Source organism: Mustela erminea, chromosome 3, assembly GCF_009829155.1.
Source record: "Mustela erminea isolate mMusErm1 chromosome 3, mMusErm1.Pri, whole genome shotgun sequence".
NCBI classification, from domain to species: domain Eukaryota; kingdom Metazoa; phylum Chordata; class Mammalia; order Carnivora; family Mustelidae; genus Mustela; species Mustela erminea.
In genome coordinates, this window is record NC_045616.1 from 29,151,923 (window position 1) to 29,168,600 (window position 16,678).

Genomic DNA, 16,678 nt, shown 5'->3' on the forward strand with positions numbered 1-16,678 from the left:
ACCTGAATCACTTGGAACATTCGATTTGAAATGAAGATTTCTTCCTTCTCCTTTAGGGTTGAGCCTGAGAATCAGCATTCTCAACCACCCTCATATATGTTGTTGTTATTGTTTTCTTGAATGAGTTTTAGACACAGACCTGACAAGAAGCAGACTCAAGATGATAGTATAAATAACAGCCAACTGACTGGTGCTACAGGTATTCTGAGGGAGAAATAAGAAGAGCAAATATCATGAGAAACTGAACTGAATCTGGGTTCTTACAAGTACCAGGAACCCCAAATTGTTTCCCAAACACATCCATTTCCCTTCATCTCTAGCACTTACCACCCCCTGCCACCCGGTTTGAGTCATCATCACCACCTGAACTGTGGAAATGATCATTAAAATGACATTCACCATCATCAAAGAACAAAGAGGAAGAAGAGAAATAAGCTGACTTCACAATGATGTCTCACATTTACTTAAAATACATAAGACCCTTCTGCATGCTCCATAATTACCCTAAAAGGAAGGTAATTAATATCCTTCCCCCCCCCCCCCTGTTGCATTCCTATAATCTAACTTCCGATTTTGAAAATCTAAGCCAATTTTGAAAATCTAAGTCAGGCGATAGCTCTCCAGACTCCCGGCACATGTGTATTAATCCTCTCACAGCTCACCATGGCACTCAGAATAAAATCTAAGTTTGTTGCAACTCCCATTTTGCTCTGACCTCTCTCTCCATTCTCCATCGGGCTCACACCACGGGCCCTTTTCCCTCAAATGCCCCAGGTCTGTGGCTGTCTTGAGGTTTCAGCTCTTACTCTTCCCTTAGCTGGGATTCTTTTCCTCCTTGTCACCTCTGGTTTCCTTCCTGTCCTTAAGGTCCCACTTCAGTGGCCCCCTGGTCAGCACAGCTTTCCCTTGCTTCCTGATCTTCCTTCCTCTATCGCCACACCCATTATTTTTTCTTCTGAGCATTCACTGTTCTCTGAAATTATCTTCTTTACTCATTTATGTACTTACTTATTGGCTTTCCTGCTTTGAGCTGGTGTCTCCTTTTCCATTTCTGTCTCCCTTGCCTGCCTTGTAGAGTGTTTATGCACAGCAGACACTCACTAGACGTGTACTGAATTGGTAAATGAATGGTCAGTAAATGTTTGGACAAGTTAGGAAAGTGTAGGACTGTCTGGGATGCTGATATGTATGAAGTGCTGAGAACTGTTATTTGGGGGCACAAAGAATAGATGTATAAGAATAGAATTGTTCCTTCCTTCAGTGCTTTACAATGCTTTGGAAGTGAGCATGGTACAAAAAAATGGGATGTTTCTCCCTTCTTCAAAAGTAAGCAACATTTAAGTATTCTAAAAGCAAAAGTAGGTGGCATATATTTAAATGAAAAGGGGGAACATTAAGTCTAAAAATCTACCCATCATCACCATTCTAAAGAAATTAGGTGCATTCCAAAATTCAAGGTGGGAACTTAAGAGGTATCTACTTCATGCCATAGATACACAAATTAGCAACTATTCCGTGAATTAGGTGTTGACACACAGCATGCATAATGTGTTGGTATTTAACTATATGCTGTTACTATTTGTAGCATTTTTTTTGGTATAGCATATTTTTAAAACAAATTTTTTTAGTAGAAAAATTATTTGTACCCAAAACACCCAGAGGCAAAAAAGCCAACCAACCAACCAAACATACAAACAAAAAAACACAAAGAAGAAAACTCCTTGTCACTGGTAGGTTTTTTTTTTTTCTTTCTAAGATTATTTCATTCATTTGAGAGATGTGAGCATGAGCATGGGGAGGGGCAGAGGGAGAGAGAGAGGGAGAAGCAGACTCCCTGCTGAGTGAGGAGCCTGATGCAAGTCTCAATCCCGGGACACAGATCATGACCTGAGCTAAAGTCAGATGCTTAACTGACAGAACCCTCCAGGCACCCCTGTCACTGGTAGTTTAAGGAGAGTTTGACACAAAAAGAAAGGAAAGGGTTACTTCTTTATGCCTAATCTTTTGCAGATGGCTATACAATCCCATGTAAAAGACAGGCATTGCTAAGTCATCCTAGTAAAAAATCTGCATGACTGAAAAAGGGCTTAAGAACCACTGGCCTTCATCTCTTTGGAAATTCCTGATTGTATTTTCACTGTGAGAGAGACTAACACAGGTTTGTAGATTAGCAACATATGGGTCTCATTTTAGGGCTAGTGAGACTGAAGAGTTAATTGTGTATACATGTCATTCATCATCAGTCGGTCAATCAGGCAACTAATACCTTTAAGGGTCGTGAATCTAACAGGGCTGACATTGACAGGCAAGCTGACAGTCCAAGACATGCCACCTGGACAACAGGTTGTGTAAACCAAGCCATTACTTGTTTTGGGGCAGATGGCACAGAGAAAGCTGAGCTCCTGGGTACCCCTGACTCTAGAGATGCTGCGGTCCTCCAGAAGGAGCACAGGAAACTGCTCAGGCGCTTGTTATTTCTGTTAGCAACTGCCAGTCTGTTTCACACAAGATGAGGGTACAAATGGGATCATATACGCTGAAGTAGAAAGGGACCTTGGGACTCACGTAAACCAACCCCACATTTAACCAATGTAGATAGCAAGCCCCAGAGTAAGTCACACCATTGTGATCAGAATACACATTTCTAGAGATTTACTTATTTGTTTGAGAAAGAAAACAGAGAGAGAGAGAGAGAGAGAGAGACACCATGCACGCAGGCATAGAGGAGAGGTAAAGGCAGAGAGAGAAAGAAAGAATCTCAAGCAGACTCCCTGCTGAGCAAGGGTCTGATGTGGGGCTCAATCTCACAACCCTGAAATCACAACCCGAGGTGAAACCAAGAGTTAGAAGCTTAACCAATAGCGCTACCCAGGTGCCCTGACATTTCTGACTCAGAATCCAATCTTTGGGTTACTATATAGCGTGTTATTTTAAACTTAAGCATCTGACATACATCTCTTCTTTTAAAAATAGACAACAGAGACAAAAAAAAATCAAAGTAATGCCATTGAAATGCACATATAAAATAAATTAATGTTCACTCCATTGGTTTTCAACCAGAGGTCTGCTTCAGAATCACCTGGACATTTTTAAAAAGCACACACGACTGATCCCCACCACAGACTACTGAATCAGAATCCCCAGATTTAGCCATCATATGTGTTTGCTTTGAAAAAACATATGATTTCAATATACAATTTATATCAACAATGTGGAAAATCCTCCTCTCTGACAAACACTGGGTAGGAAAATAAAAACTATGACATCCACGTTTAGAAAAGTATCAAACCCCCTCTTTACTACCAGATGTTGCTCCACTCCAAACAGCTTTACAACCATCTCGCATTAATAGGCTGCATTGTGTCCAGATGCAGATATATAAAACAGTTCCATTTCAATTATAAGTTTGGGTGGGAACTAGTGAGAGCAGAGAAAACAAAGAATCCACGGGAAATTCTGAAACCTCTTTTCCATCACGAATTCCCAGGACTTCCTCACCCACGGAATCCTTCAGGCAATCTGTTTCCAAGGATTGACGCTGGCCTTGAACTCCATTTGGCACAGATAAGAGTGAAGAGGGAGGTCAAGATAACACAGCAAGAAGAAAAAGAAAAAAGGGTCCAAGAAATACACAAAGGAAATAATTAATCCTTAAATATGCCAGAGGGGCCCAGAAGGAAAAGAAGAAAAACTGACCCTCAGAAAATGGAAATGGCAGCTGAAAAACTGTGAATGATACTTGCTCACGTTGTTGGTTAAGGACAAGGGTTCATCCTTTAACAGTGAATTTAAGAACAGTCGACACCAACAGAAAAGTTATTATTTCAGCATGCGGCAGGTTATAAAGAGCATCTCTGATATTGCTGATGGAGGCCTAAGCGTTCTCCTGCAGAGGAACTGTCTCTATGGGAGGGCAGGGAAAGAATTAGCAAACTACTCCAAGCCTGAGCTCGGGGCAGCGGCTTAGAAGGGTCACAGGGTTGGCAAATTAAACTAGTTTCAACCTCGTCTCTTCTTCAGTTCGTCCTCTGCCTTAATGTTTTATTTACAGGTATTCAAGTTCTCTTGCTGAGGGCAACGGAACAAGAAACGAGAGGAAACCCAACTACTTGGTGACATACTTGCTTTTCTATCACGATTTGGTTTCCTGGCAGCTATCGGCAGCCTTTGTTCCAGCCAGGAGTAATCCAACCCAGCCAGGGCATTTGTTCCTGAACGGGATGTCTTCCTGTTGGCGAGAATGCAGTGGGAGTCCACTGTTTTGTGTTGGGTTTCTCTTTTAACAGCCTCCTCTTTCAATGACATCACTCACAGCCCTGAGATATGACTGAACTTCTCGGGCTGCCTGATAGGAAAGCAAAGGTTACCTTCTATCTCACAGGCCGTGTTGTCATCAAAGAGCTCTATTTCACAGATGTGACAATGCCATAAATAAGATTTTCTCCAAGTCTGCAGAAAGGCCAAAGCAACCTTTACAACGCGAAACCAATGAGGCGGCAGGATTCAAGCAGCCTCCCTGACAGATAACCAGCTTGGCTGCCGTGGATACCATCCCACCCTTCAGCAAAGAGGGACTGCTTTGTCTTCAACTTTATCTTTGTTTTGTTCTTGGGGACTCAAAATAAAACAAAGAAAAAGACCCTTTTACTTGGGATGGATGGGCAGACTACGGCTATCCACTAGCCAGGGATAAAGAGACTGACTTCATAATGACTTGGATTTCACAGAGACTGAGGAAAGTAATTTGATAGAACCTTAAAGAGAATCATGGTGAGAGTTTTAAAAATTAAAAAGAAACAGCCTGGAAAGCATTCATAAACCTTTGTGGAAGTATTCTTCTGGGCACAATTGTATTTCCATTAGTTTGGCCCAGGAATAATTACTAATTGGAGTCAGGGGCTCAAGTCAGGTCTTTCATTAGCTGGGAGGAAGCCATTTTGTCCTTCAAGCAATGACAATGGCACTTCATAATGAAAAGTGCTATTTAACTAGAAGCAGGGTGTCAAATTGTCTCAGAATAAACCAGCTTCAAGTGTCACAGAAGGTAGAAAACACCAGCATCCCTTCCTTGGTCCATTTCAGCAAATGTTTACCTCATGCGAGAAGAACAGGTCCACTCTTGAGCACTCTCAAGATACCTTTGCCAACTAAAACCAACACCAAACCCAGATCAAACCAAAACATTCCAAAGTCTTGTTCTTCTATATCACCTTGGCGAACAGGGTTTAATGTAAAGTAAACGCATAAGCAGATAGGCTTTCAGTTTTTCCTGAATGTGATAGTTTGACGGGGAGAGGTGAACAAAGTGCCATCTGAGAGCTAGTCTCTGAAATGCTTTCCTTCAGGGGTGCAGAGGAAGGGGAGGAACCAAGCCACATCACAAGATGACTCGTGGGTGCTTGGTGCCATGTGCTTATCATGTAGCTGGTGTGTTCAGCCTCCTTCCCTTTGCTCATCCTGTAACCCATGTCGCTGTTGGTTTGTTCCATGAAGGCATCCTTAGCTGGGGACCCCTCCACATGCCATGTAAAATTTCTCCTAAGTAGCCCTGATGTAGTACTTCTGCTCCAAAAGCAGGGGAAAGGAAAATATTTTTTCTGGCATTGGTCTCTCTCTAACCTCTGAATTTTCCAGATATTCCAAGAGCCGTTTTCCAAATTTCCCAGCTTCTACAGCTCTGCGGCTCCATCCTTTTTTGTCTAAGGAAGAAGCATAGCGCAAGGAACAGACTACTGGTCTGGGGACTGATCCCTTTTCTGGTGTTTTCTAGATGTGGGACCTTGAAAAAAAAATCCCTTAGCCCTGGAACCCTAACTTCAACAACTGTGAAATGGAGACGATGGTGCTGATGGGTTATTCTGATGATAACCAAGATAATTTGGGAAAAATCACTCATGATGCTTGACAGGTAGAAGGAAAACAGTGCACGTCATTGCCTTTCCCTTTGCTGCGATTATCCAACTCTATCTTTCGGGGGGCATCATACCCTAACTAACATTTACTTTTTGGAAGGTGGAGAATATTGAGGCCAGGAGTTGGGAAAGGAGAGACCTTTCTGACGTAGCTTCGGGTATGTGTTTCATTCCAGAATCTGAGCATCTGAATGGCAGCTGGTATCACAGGAGAGAGCACATTACTACCCTCGAGATCTGTATTTTGAACCGGGTGAGAGGGAAGCAGAGGCATCTCTGTGTAGCAGACAGTCACTTCTAGAAGTATTTGAGACGGCTCCCACCTCTTTTTGGGCATGAACTATACCTGGACTTAGCTCATCCCCTCAACCGGAGAAATACTTTCTTATGTTATCTGAGCTCTCCATTGCCAAATGAACTGTCCATCCTGCGTGTGGGAAAAAAATGGCGCCACTTGTTCATCATTCCAGGGTTTAGGGTGAGTAGGTGTTCCTGCAACTGATCCATATAGAGTTCTTTGTCATTTTTACTTTCCTTCCAACCAAATGCCTGGGCATTTTGAAGTGTGAGATTTGCTCCTAGGGATCCTTTAGAATTACCCAGTAGCCTTTAAAAGACTCTAGTGAAATTCAAAACTCTTGGGGTTGGATCTAGGCACAGGTAATTTTAAAAGTTTGTCAGGTGACCCCAACATGCCTCCAGGGCTGAGAGCCACTGGTTTAGACCCTCAGCCCTTCGAGGGTTATTATTTCATTGTAACGCCACTGTAAGGTCTCCAACTAAAACCAATTCTGCCACCTAACAGGCCCATTTTCCCCTTGCCTTGGCATTCTGTTTTAATTGTCCCATGCTCCGTAAATTATCTTTTGAATTCTTCCAGTAGACAAAGCGTGATAAGCTTTTAATAAACAGTTAATTCAGACAAAAATTCAAGGGAAGCCCTAACACTTACAAGGGTAAAAGTTGGGTCTCCGGGCTGGTGAGTGGTGACTGAGTCAGGAGGCTGGGGCCGGGCTGCAGAAGCAAGATTCTGAAATAAATAAAAATTAAAACACAAAGAGGAAGTCCCAATCCTGGGGAGCGTGCACTCAGGTGTGGGAGAATGGCATCCAGGCATCCAGTCTTGTAACTGGTCTCCTGTGTGTACTTTCGTTTCCTTACAATCTCATTTCCATACCAAAGCCTGAGTGATCTTTTAAAAATGCAAATCACTTCTCTGCTTAATACGTTCTAGTAGCTTCTCGCACTTCTCAAACCAAAATCCAAAATCCAAATCCTGCTCCAGGGACAACAAAGGCTCCTGCTTACCTCTGTGTTCCCAGTTTGTCCCCTCCTCTGTGCTTCTGACTCTGCTCCAGTCACCCTGGGTGTCTGTCTTCTCTTCTCCACGAATACACATTCACTCTCCACTTTGGGCATTTGTTCTCGCTTTGTTTGGAGGGCTCTTTCCCCAGAGCACAGAAGCCTGGCTTGAACTCCTGATGCCCAGCCGCCCGCCCCCCTCCTAGCACTCCCCACCTTATGTCTCCTTGACAGCTTGCGTTCCCTTCTTAAAGCCTCATGTTCATTTGGTCCCCTTCCTAGAAGGTGAACTCTGCAACCCCAACTGTGATTTGTTCACTGTGGTGTCCCTCTTGACAAAGGGCCGCAGACCGTGTCCCAAAGACCCACAGCTCTAGGAGTCCCTCTGAGATACTTAGGAAGACATCTTCCTCCTTCCAGATAGAGGCAGGCTGCTCTGAGATGCACAGACAGACAGTAGCTTCGATGCTGGTCCTTACTTATCCAGGGCAAGGGCAGGAGTTGGCTAAAGTGCCTGGAAGATGGGAGGTTCCCAGTAGCAGTTTACTGAATGAATTTCCAGAAGGTGGTTGTGGCGATGTTCATCCACAGAACACATTCCCTTGTGTCTGGTTGTAGAACAGAGGGTCAGCAGCAAAGTAGCAGTCTGCTGATAAATGGGTAACAATCCCATGTCCAGAAGAGACAGCAGGCACCACCCCAGAGTTCCTGGCAGTAGCCAATTTCCATGGTGTAAACCGTCCCACCACAGCCCAATTTCAGCCTAGTATCTTCATTCCTGCACATCAAATGAAACCCTGCCCCGGTGTTGAGCCCTGGGGGGGGGATGTCAGATTCCTGTTTCGAGAAAATGACTAATCCCAGGCTTGCTCACAGCAGAGGCAGAGAGTGTTCATGTACTGTATGTTGGTATCTTCACGCACACGGGGCCCAGGAAGTCGCTGTTTTCTGGGTGGAACAGGAGCTTCACAAGGTGTTTCAGAAAACAGAGAAGAAAAATAATCTTAAGGCTGATGCCACTTACCTAATTCATCGAACTGCGCTTCCTTCCTCTACGAAATAAACAATTTGGACTAAGTCCTCTCCATTTCAACGAAAAAGACCAGCATTCTGTTTGCCATGTGGGATTTATGGGGAGAGAGGGGGAAACTAGAGTGTCCGTGGTTTCTCTGTGTGATTGAGTTTGTGCTATGCACATAAGTAATACGTCAATCTTTCCGGGCTAATGGGTATTTACCACACTTTTTTTTTTTTTCCCCCAGTTGAAATACAATGATTTAGGTTACATTTGTACTGAAACTAAAAGTCAGGCTTCAGACCTTTTCCAAAGGCCAAGGACAATATCTACGTGAGTAAGAACCTGAACTCTTGTCAGGTTTCTTCTGCCTATCAGAGTTTGTATGCCGATTTTCCTCCTTACTTCTCCGCACACCCCATTTGACATCCTTTGTTTGATTGGGGATTTCAAGCCAAAGTTAAACACGTGCCCAGCAGCACAGACAGAAAGGAAATCCAAACCGTCAAGCTGGGGAAGCATAAACCACTGTCATCAGGGGCTCAATAACAGCTTTCAGAGTCATAATTTCTGATGTTGACCTATCACTTAGATGGGCAAATACTAGTGTTGAAATATATTATTACTACCCCCTCTCCCCACTTCAACCACCCGAGCAAACATCCAGCTTCCCAGAGAAAATCGCGTGTTCGTGGCTAAGACCAGAGCCCTCTGCTGCAGCCTTGAACCTGGGACGCTGAGCCCGGCGAGACGCCGTCCTCCTCGCCGGAACTACTGAATCATGTGTATATGTAACTTGCATATTAAAAAGCGACGGCCACGGTCAATGGTGCCAATATAAAAATATCTTAATAGCCAGTAACTGACTAATGAATACTACTGTAATAACAGTTTAATTTGAGGAATTCTGACAGCTGGTTGCTTTGACGAACACGGTTTCCAAGGAGTCCTGTTCGCATGCTGAGAACATCTCTAGCCTGCTGATTGATAGCAGCAGTGCACAACTGTTAAATGTCACCACCTCTCAGCTAAAGTAATAATAAACAGGAATGTTATGGTTAATTTTTCTGTATGAATTGTTCAGGCTCTATCTGCTAAGTACCAACCAATAGGCCTTAATAGCTGCCATTCTCCTGGGAGTTGTAACTGGAGGTGAGCCTTTTTTCTTTTCTTTCGTTCTTTCTTTCTTTTTTTTTTTTTTTTTAATCAACACGGTTTATATATCAGAAAGAATGTAGCAGTTCTTGGTTTTCTGGTGGATTTATTTTATTCCTTTACATTAGCTCCAGCTCATGCCATTCTGCTTAGCAAATGTAATTACTCTGGTTAAGATGTAGCTTCCCTATTATTTCTGAACTTCCCAAGATAGTTTAAAGCAGACAGCTAGGGCATGAAATATATGGTTCTACAACTATCTTAATTATACTGCGTGACTCTGTGTTTGATATGGAATAGCAATGTCTGAGAAGTGAATTTAATCTCTACAGATTTAGGACGATTGCCAAAAAGATTCATTGATTTTTTTTTTTTTCCAGAAGCACAATCTTTTATTGTATAAATGTCAGAAGCTTCAAATTATTAGGAAATGTGTCAAGAAGCTCAAGGTATAATAACATTCTTTAGAGAGCTTGATTCTGAAGACAGTGCAATGAAACGTTCAGAAAGAAAACATGTCTTATGTTCTTAGAGAATAAAGCTCTGGGATTCGTTTTAATTTGTCATTTTGAACAGGATGAGGCCTCCACTGGGTACTTGGATGCGAAAGCACTGGGTATGATGTACAGCCCTTCCTCAGGCATCTAGAGCTTTACAGAGACTCCGGCAGTCCTGGCAAAGACGACACAGACTTGGAACCTGGGGCTTTGGAGCTGAACTATGAAAAATCACTGGGATTTGTCCTGGTGAGAAGGTCATGAAGAGGGTGGTCATAAAAAAAGGAGACAACGTTAGGAGCTAGGCAGCTCAGGCAGAGCTTTTCTATGTGCTAAAATCAAGGGATTATCGTTAGCATTGGGCAATGTAGTACTTATGGTGATTTTTATTGCAAGTAATATAAGGCCTACTCTAACTGGCTCAAATAACAAAGAAAATAGAGTGGTTCCCATTCCTGAAAAGTCCCGAAGTTAGGTGGGCTTCAGAAGCCAATGATATTATGAGGATGTGAGTTCTATTAATTATTGTCATTGCGCTCTACCTTGTGCATTCATCCTCAGGCTAGCTTCTAGCCATACTCGACTCTATCCTTAATCTAAAAATCTCAAGGTTAGTCTTAAGTTTAATGCAGATTTCACTGCTGCTTTCATCAGAGGGTTCAAAGCACAGATTGCTTAGCCTGCCACCTCATGAAGTCCCAGATGGAAAGCAGGAGCTCTTGAGGATGATGGCGGTAGATGTTGGGGCAGCGGCCAATAGCAGGGTTTCCAGACATGGGCATAGTCTTCTTTCTGGACAAATAAAGGTTGACTTGAAGGCAAGGTTGACTTGCAAACCTCTGCACACCAATATGTTAATGTTTTCAAGCTAGACTAAAAACTTGGTGACCTGTCTTCACTGCCTCAACCACATGATCTATTTATTCAGCTTATCACTCAAGGCTTCCTGGTGTGAGTTCATCTCAACTTTCCAGTCAAGACTTCCACTGTTCTTCAGCAGGAGGCCTGCATTCCACCTGGGCTGTTCCGATCTCACCTCCATGACTTTGCTCTTCCGCACTCTTCCCCCATCCTTCATGTGAGCGGTCACACCTGACACGCCCTGAATGTGGTCCTGGGGGAGGCACAGGAGAGGAACTACAAAGGACAACCTGGCCCAAGACTGTTGGTTCAGACTCCGCTCTTTAAAGTAGCAAGTTATTTATCCTCACGTAGACACCATTTCCTTGTATTTAAAAGGAGAGTATAATGGTAGAATCCAAGTGTTGTTGCAAGCATCAAATGAGTTAACATATGTAAAAAGCTTATAACAACGCTTGGTACTCAGCATGTATTCAATGAAAGTTAGCTGTTATTACAGTTCTTTATGAAACCATTCTCTGACCACCCCACATCTCTCCTCCCTTTAAACTCCCGTACTGTTTTGCCGGAATTCCGCATTCCACATTTAGACATTTTATATGGTCAGGTCACTTTATATAAGATAGGAGCCTCCTTAATTAGATACTTCCTATTTCTCTGTATAATTAATGCTATAACTCTGTATTATACATATCTACATATCTAGCAAGTATTTACTGAAGAAATGGAATGTGGCTAAGAGTACTCCTATGCATAGCCAGAAAGGATCACAGGTGGCCAAAGGTACCATCTGAAAACACCCACGAAAATTCACCTTTCCAACAAAGACTGTTTTGTGTACAATAAATTAAAACATTAAGTCTATGGAGCTAGAGAAAAGTCCATCAGTTGGTTATATGATACAGGCTTAAAAATTCCATTCTTTACTCAGAAAATATTTAGTGAGGGTTATGATGATTTCTACCTTTCAGAATATTCTCGGGAAATTTACTAGGTACAGGAAGATCAAAGTAAATAGGACAATTTCAGACCTAACAGAAAAAGGAAACGTTAAATATTACCAATGTTAAGAGAAGTGTAAAGGAAAAGTACAAATCCTATATGCTGAATGGACATGTGTTTTTCAGTTTGGGTTGTGGCACCCACTTTCTCCATCCCCCAGACCTACAGATGAACAGAACACTACTGGCACACATAGAGAGCTGTTATAGGTCCATTACATGTAGATAACAATAGCTTATCTGCATGATGCTGTGTATTTTCTATCATACTTCCCTGTTTCTCATCTGATATTACCACTGTATGTTACAAAGAAGATATTATTCTCTCAATTAAAGGTTTCAACAGAGTAAATTACTTGAGAGGAGGTAAATGCTATTTTCAAGATCAAAAACTTACAAAGGAGCGGAGCTGATAGTGGGTTTTATCGACTCCATGTTCAGGAATCTCTCCATATTCTCCTCTTGGTGCCCCTCCCTCTCCAGTTCTTCTAGTATCAACTGCTGCTTCCATATATTTGAGGAGAAGGAAAAGGTGAATATAGGGAGTATATTTGCGATAGCGAATGTGGCAGCCCTTTAAAGGACTATCAGATTGGAGATTGGATATAAAAAGAAAATTTATTGGCTTAGCATTTATTTGTCTGCTGCCAATGATATACACCTACCATGATATCCCTTCTGTTTTTTTTTTTTACATGCTAATCCCACTTCATCCTTGGAGATTCAGCTCAAGTGTGCCTTATTCAGGAAGCATTCCCAGGTCATTCTTCTAAGTCTCTCTTCTTTGGGGAGCTCACACATCACATACCTTTATTTCTCTGTCTTCCTTAAGGAGGATGAACTCCTCAAAGCAGGGTCTATACCTCATCTATCTTCGTGTATTTAGTGTCTAGTACAGTAGTATGGTGAGGGGTGGGGAGAGACAGAGGAAGAGGGAAAAAAATAGAGAAGGAATATAAAAGAGAGAGAGAGAGAGGAGGGAGACAGTATTACATAGTGCCTTTCTCATTACTTTTGAAAGTTTAGTTTTCAAGTTACGTGCTTGAACTCCACGAGAGAAATAAACTCCAAAGCAGTTCTTTAAAATCCTAATGCACCTGACTCATCTCTTTTCTTTATAGAAAATTAATAGCTGCCTCACCTGGGGATTAGTCAGAAGCTGATGAATAAGACTAGTTTCAAATCACATATAGCTCTGCACAAGGGAGACAGCTAGACTGGAAGTCAGGATATATAGGTTCTAAGTGTCGTTTCGTAGCTCCGGATCTTACTCTCTATAATTGGAAGAGTTCTGTACTAAGAATTTCAAAAGTCCCTTCTGGTAGTAAAATACTGTATTATGAAAACAGGTCTTTATGGGGTGTACAGAATAAACCAAAAAAATGTGCCACAGATTATATAAACAAGGGGGGGAAATTGCAAAGATACAGTTAGACAAAACTGAAGTCCCCCAAATACCTAATATTGCGGAAAAGAAAGGCTCTTTATTCCAGATGGCTAATTGAATCAAAGATTTGTGTGAATACACATGAAAATGACATGCATAGACATAAACTTGGTACTAAATAAATCAGAATAATCATACAGCTTTTTCTCATGGAAAAACTTCTACTTATAAGCAAAGATAAAAGAGGAAAGGACAGAATAAAGATAAAGGAGCACATGTGATTCATTTATATACTCAAGGTTCATGGCTTTTAATGACAGATGAAAGGAAATTATTTTTTTCTTGGATATCTTACAAGCTATTTGTAGAGAATGAATACTATTTCAGCTAAGTTGTATAGAAGTTCCTACTCTTGCTACTGAAGAAGGATTAATTTTTTGTTTGTTTTTCAGTCTGACTTTTAACAATCAAAGAGATTAAATGGAGCATATGTTGAGACTATCCATCTTTGGCATCCCAACTGTCTTCTCATCAAAAAAAAAAAAAAAAAAGAAAGAAAAGAAATCTTATTACATAAATAACACATTAGTGGCTATATCTCCAGTTGATGGAACTTTTTTCTTTGTCCAAGGAGACCTATCTCTCTGGCATAGAAAATCTGGGGCAAAGGGGATAAGAGGATAGTGGACACAAAATCAATTCTTTTTCTCCTTTAAGATACCCATAGGTGAAGAAAAGAAAAAGGTAGATTAGTTAACCAGCAAAACGCCTGAACCATAACGGGCAAGGATGAAATGGCATATATAAATAACAACTATTATAATTATCATCATCAGTAAATTTGCACCAGATTTCTTAGCTTTAATAGATGTGTAGGTAAATGTTGTTAGGAGCGGTCTTGAGAAATTACAGCAAAGCGATTGCATATTGTTTATGCTCTATCAGTAATAAACTGGTACAAACTGAGGGCAGAGATTCCAGCTGCTGCTAAAACAGTTCTGTCCTTGTCCATGCAAGTCAGGGTCAGAGCAATAAGCCAAGGAGGTTTAAAGGTTAAAAGGTTGGAGACATTACATAAAGATCTGCTATTTTATAAGACAATATGGAAAGATCATTTATTCAGCAACAGAGAAATGTAGGTCAAAAGCAACATTGGGAAGGATATGTTGAATCTGGCTTACAATGAACAGTGTCTTGAGAAAGTTGTCATTCTTGTCACAAACTGAAAAAATGTGACTCTACTATCAATCATTCCAGAGCCCACATATGGACTGTCCTTCATTTTTTAAAAGCTATGAAAATTGCAGATGGCAACAGCCTTCAAGAAACTAAATAGCAACTTAGTAATGAGGTGTTTGAAGGAATCATGTTGAGACAAACCAGGCTCCAGATAAATCAGTGTATTTTTACTTATTGTTGAAAAGTCCCATGACCAGATTTTTTTTTTTTTTTTTTTTTTTTGACAGCAGAGAGAACCCGCAGCATTTCTAGATGGTTGTTTTCTAAGAGAGGGTGAATAGAAAACCCTCCCCACTCCCCCGAGGAAGCTAAACACCAGTCTTGCCTGAAAAAAACAAACAAAAGACTTGCTATCTAGTAGGAGATTTGGGGAACTAAGAATGATTTCATTTCTCTTTGGTTTCTAATTTAGAAAAACATCAGCATCAGTTAATGGGGTGTACTTTAAGTAGAAAACCTAAGAAGAAGCTTGTATTATGTAGAAAAAAAATCCTACTGTTTTTCTTTGGTAAGAGTCACAATTCAGACATGCATGATAAGGTCCTAAATTCAACCACCTTCAGGCTAACATTGCTACTAGAGCTCAATATTTTGTGACCTCTCCATGTATTTCAACATATGAAACAGCATTCATTAGGGTAAAATTTCTTGCGAAAGTCACCTATAGATTAATGGAGGTTTTTTTATTTTTTATTTTCTTGAGACGGACTCTTCTCTCCCATTTTTTCAACGTGCAGCAGAGTTCAGAGGAGATTACAACAAACATCTGTATGCCCATCACCTAGAGTCTACCATGAACACTTTACTTGCTTCATCACCCACCCGCCTATCCATTCCTCTAGATATCAATCCATCCATCCATCTTATCTTCTGATGCATTTCAAAGTGCATTGCAGACATCAGTGCACTTTCCCCTAAATATTTCATCATGCATATCATTAGCTGGAGTTCAGTGTTTATTTATAGCTTTTTTCTCTTTTGATACAAAACTGACAGTGAAAAGAATACGGCTTAATTGTGCATTCTCAGTTTTTGAAAAATGCACACATCCGTGGTACCACAAGCCCTAGCGAGACATCAAAGATCACCATTATTGCAGAAAGTTCCCTAATGTGCTTCAGTATATAGTTGGGAATAGCAGCTCTTGTTTCTCTTTTATTGTAGATGGATATTTTGGTATGATTTTACTACCATTTATTAATTCTCCTGCTTATGAACTTGAAGGCTACTTCCCATTTTTGACTGTTACTAATAATGCTGCTGTAAATATTCCTGTGTGTGTCTTTAGAATCTCACTCCATCTATAGGCATTTTCAGTTTCTTCTCACAAAACTAATGACCTGTTTTCTTTATGTGGAAGACTATACTTTTTTTTTTTAAAGGCTTTATTTATTTGACAGAGAGACAGAGAGAGAGGTAACACAGTCAGGGGGAGTGAGAGAAGGAGCAGCAGGCCTCCCATAGAGCAGGGAGCCTGATGTGGGGCTCGATCCCAGGACCCTGGGGCCATGACCTGAGCCAAAGGCAGACACTTAACCACTGAGCCACCCAGGCACCCCAGAAGGTTGTACTTCTAACTGCAAAGTAAGTCTAAATTTCAGACCCTGGTTGAACTTGATAAATTCAATGGGGTGTTTTTGTTTTGAGGGTTTTTTGTTTTTTTTTTCATTGAACATCTGAGCACAGATGGAAAGCATAAAGAAAAGGAAGTAATGACCTTAGGCATATTCTTGAAGTGTGAATGCACTGTTTTCTTCTAATAACTTATATGTGAAATATCAGTTTGCAACTCTAGGAGAAAAAAAATAGAACCATTGCTGTATAATCTCTGTACTTCTTCCATAAAGATTGACTGTGACTTAAAATAGCCTAGGGTTATTAATGCTGTAAATCTTTCTGGAAGAGATTTCAGTGCTTGTTCTTCTTGCTCTCAAAAAAAAAAAAAAAAAAGGCAATGTACCATAGATCTCACATAAATGACACAATTTCAAACACTATCAAGATTAGACTTTTACTAATGCCCGGGGCTAAAATGAATTATGGAATTCTTAAATATTTCTCTAAATAACCAAATGCACTGAAACAACACTTTCTGCTACAGAAAGACCATGACAAAACTTGAAGCTTTGACTTCCAGAAGACTACCCAAGAATGAGGATTCTATTTTTGAATTAGCTCTTCAAAGCAATTAGAAACAACTAACTATGCGTGATTCTAATTTACACAGGGTGGGGCGGCTAGGGGTGAGTATAAGGTTATGTCTAATTTCCGAAGTTTTATGTTATCTAAAATATTCTCTTCTAGAAACC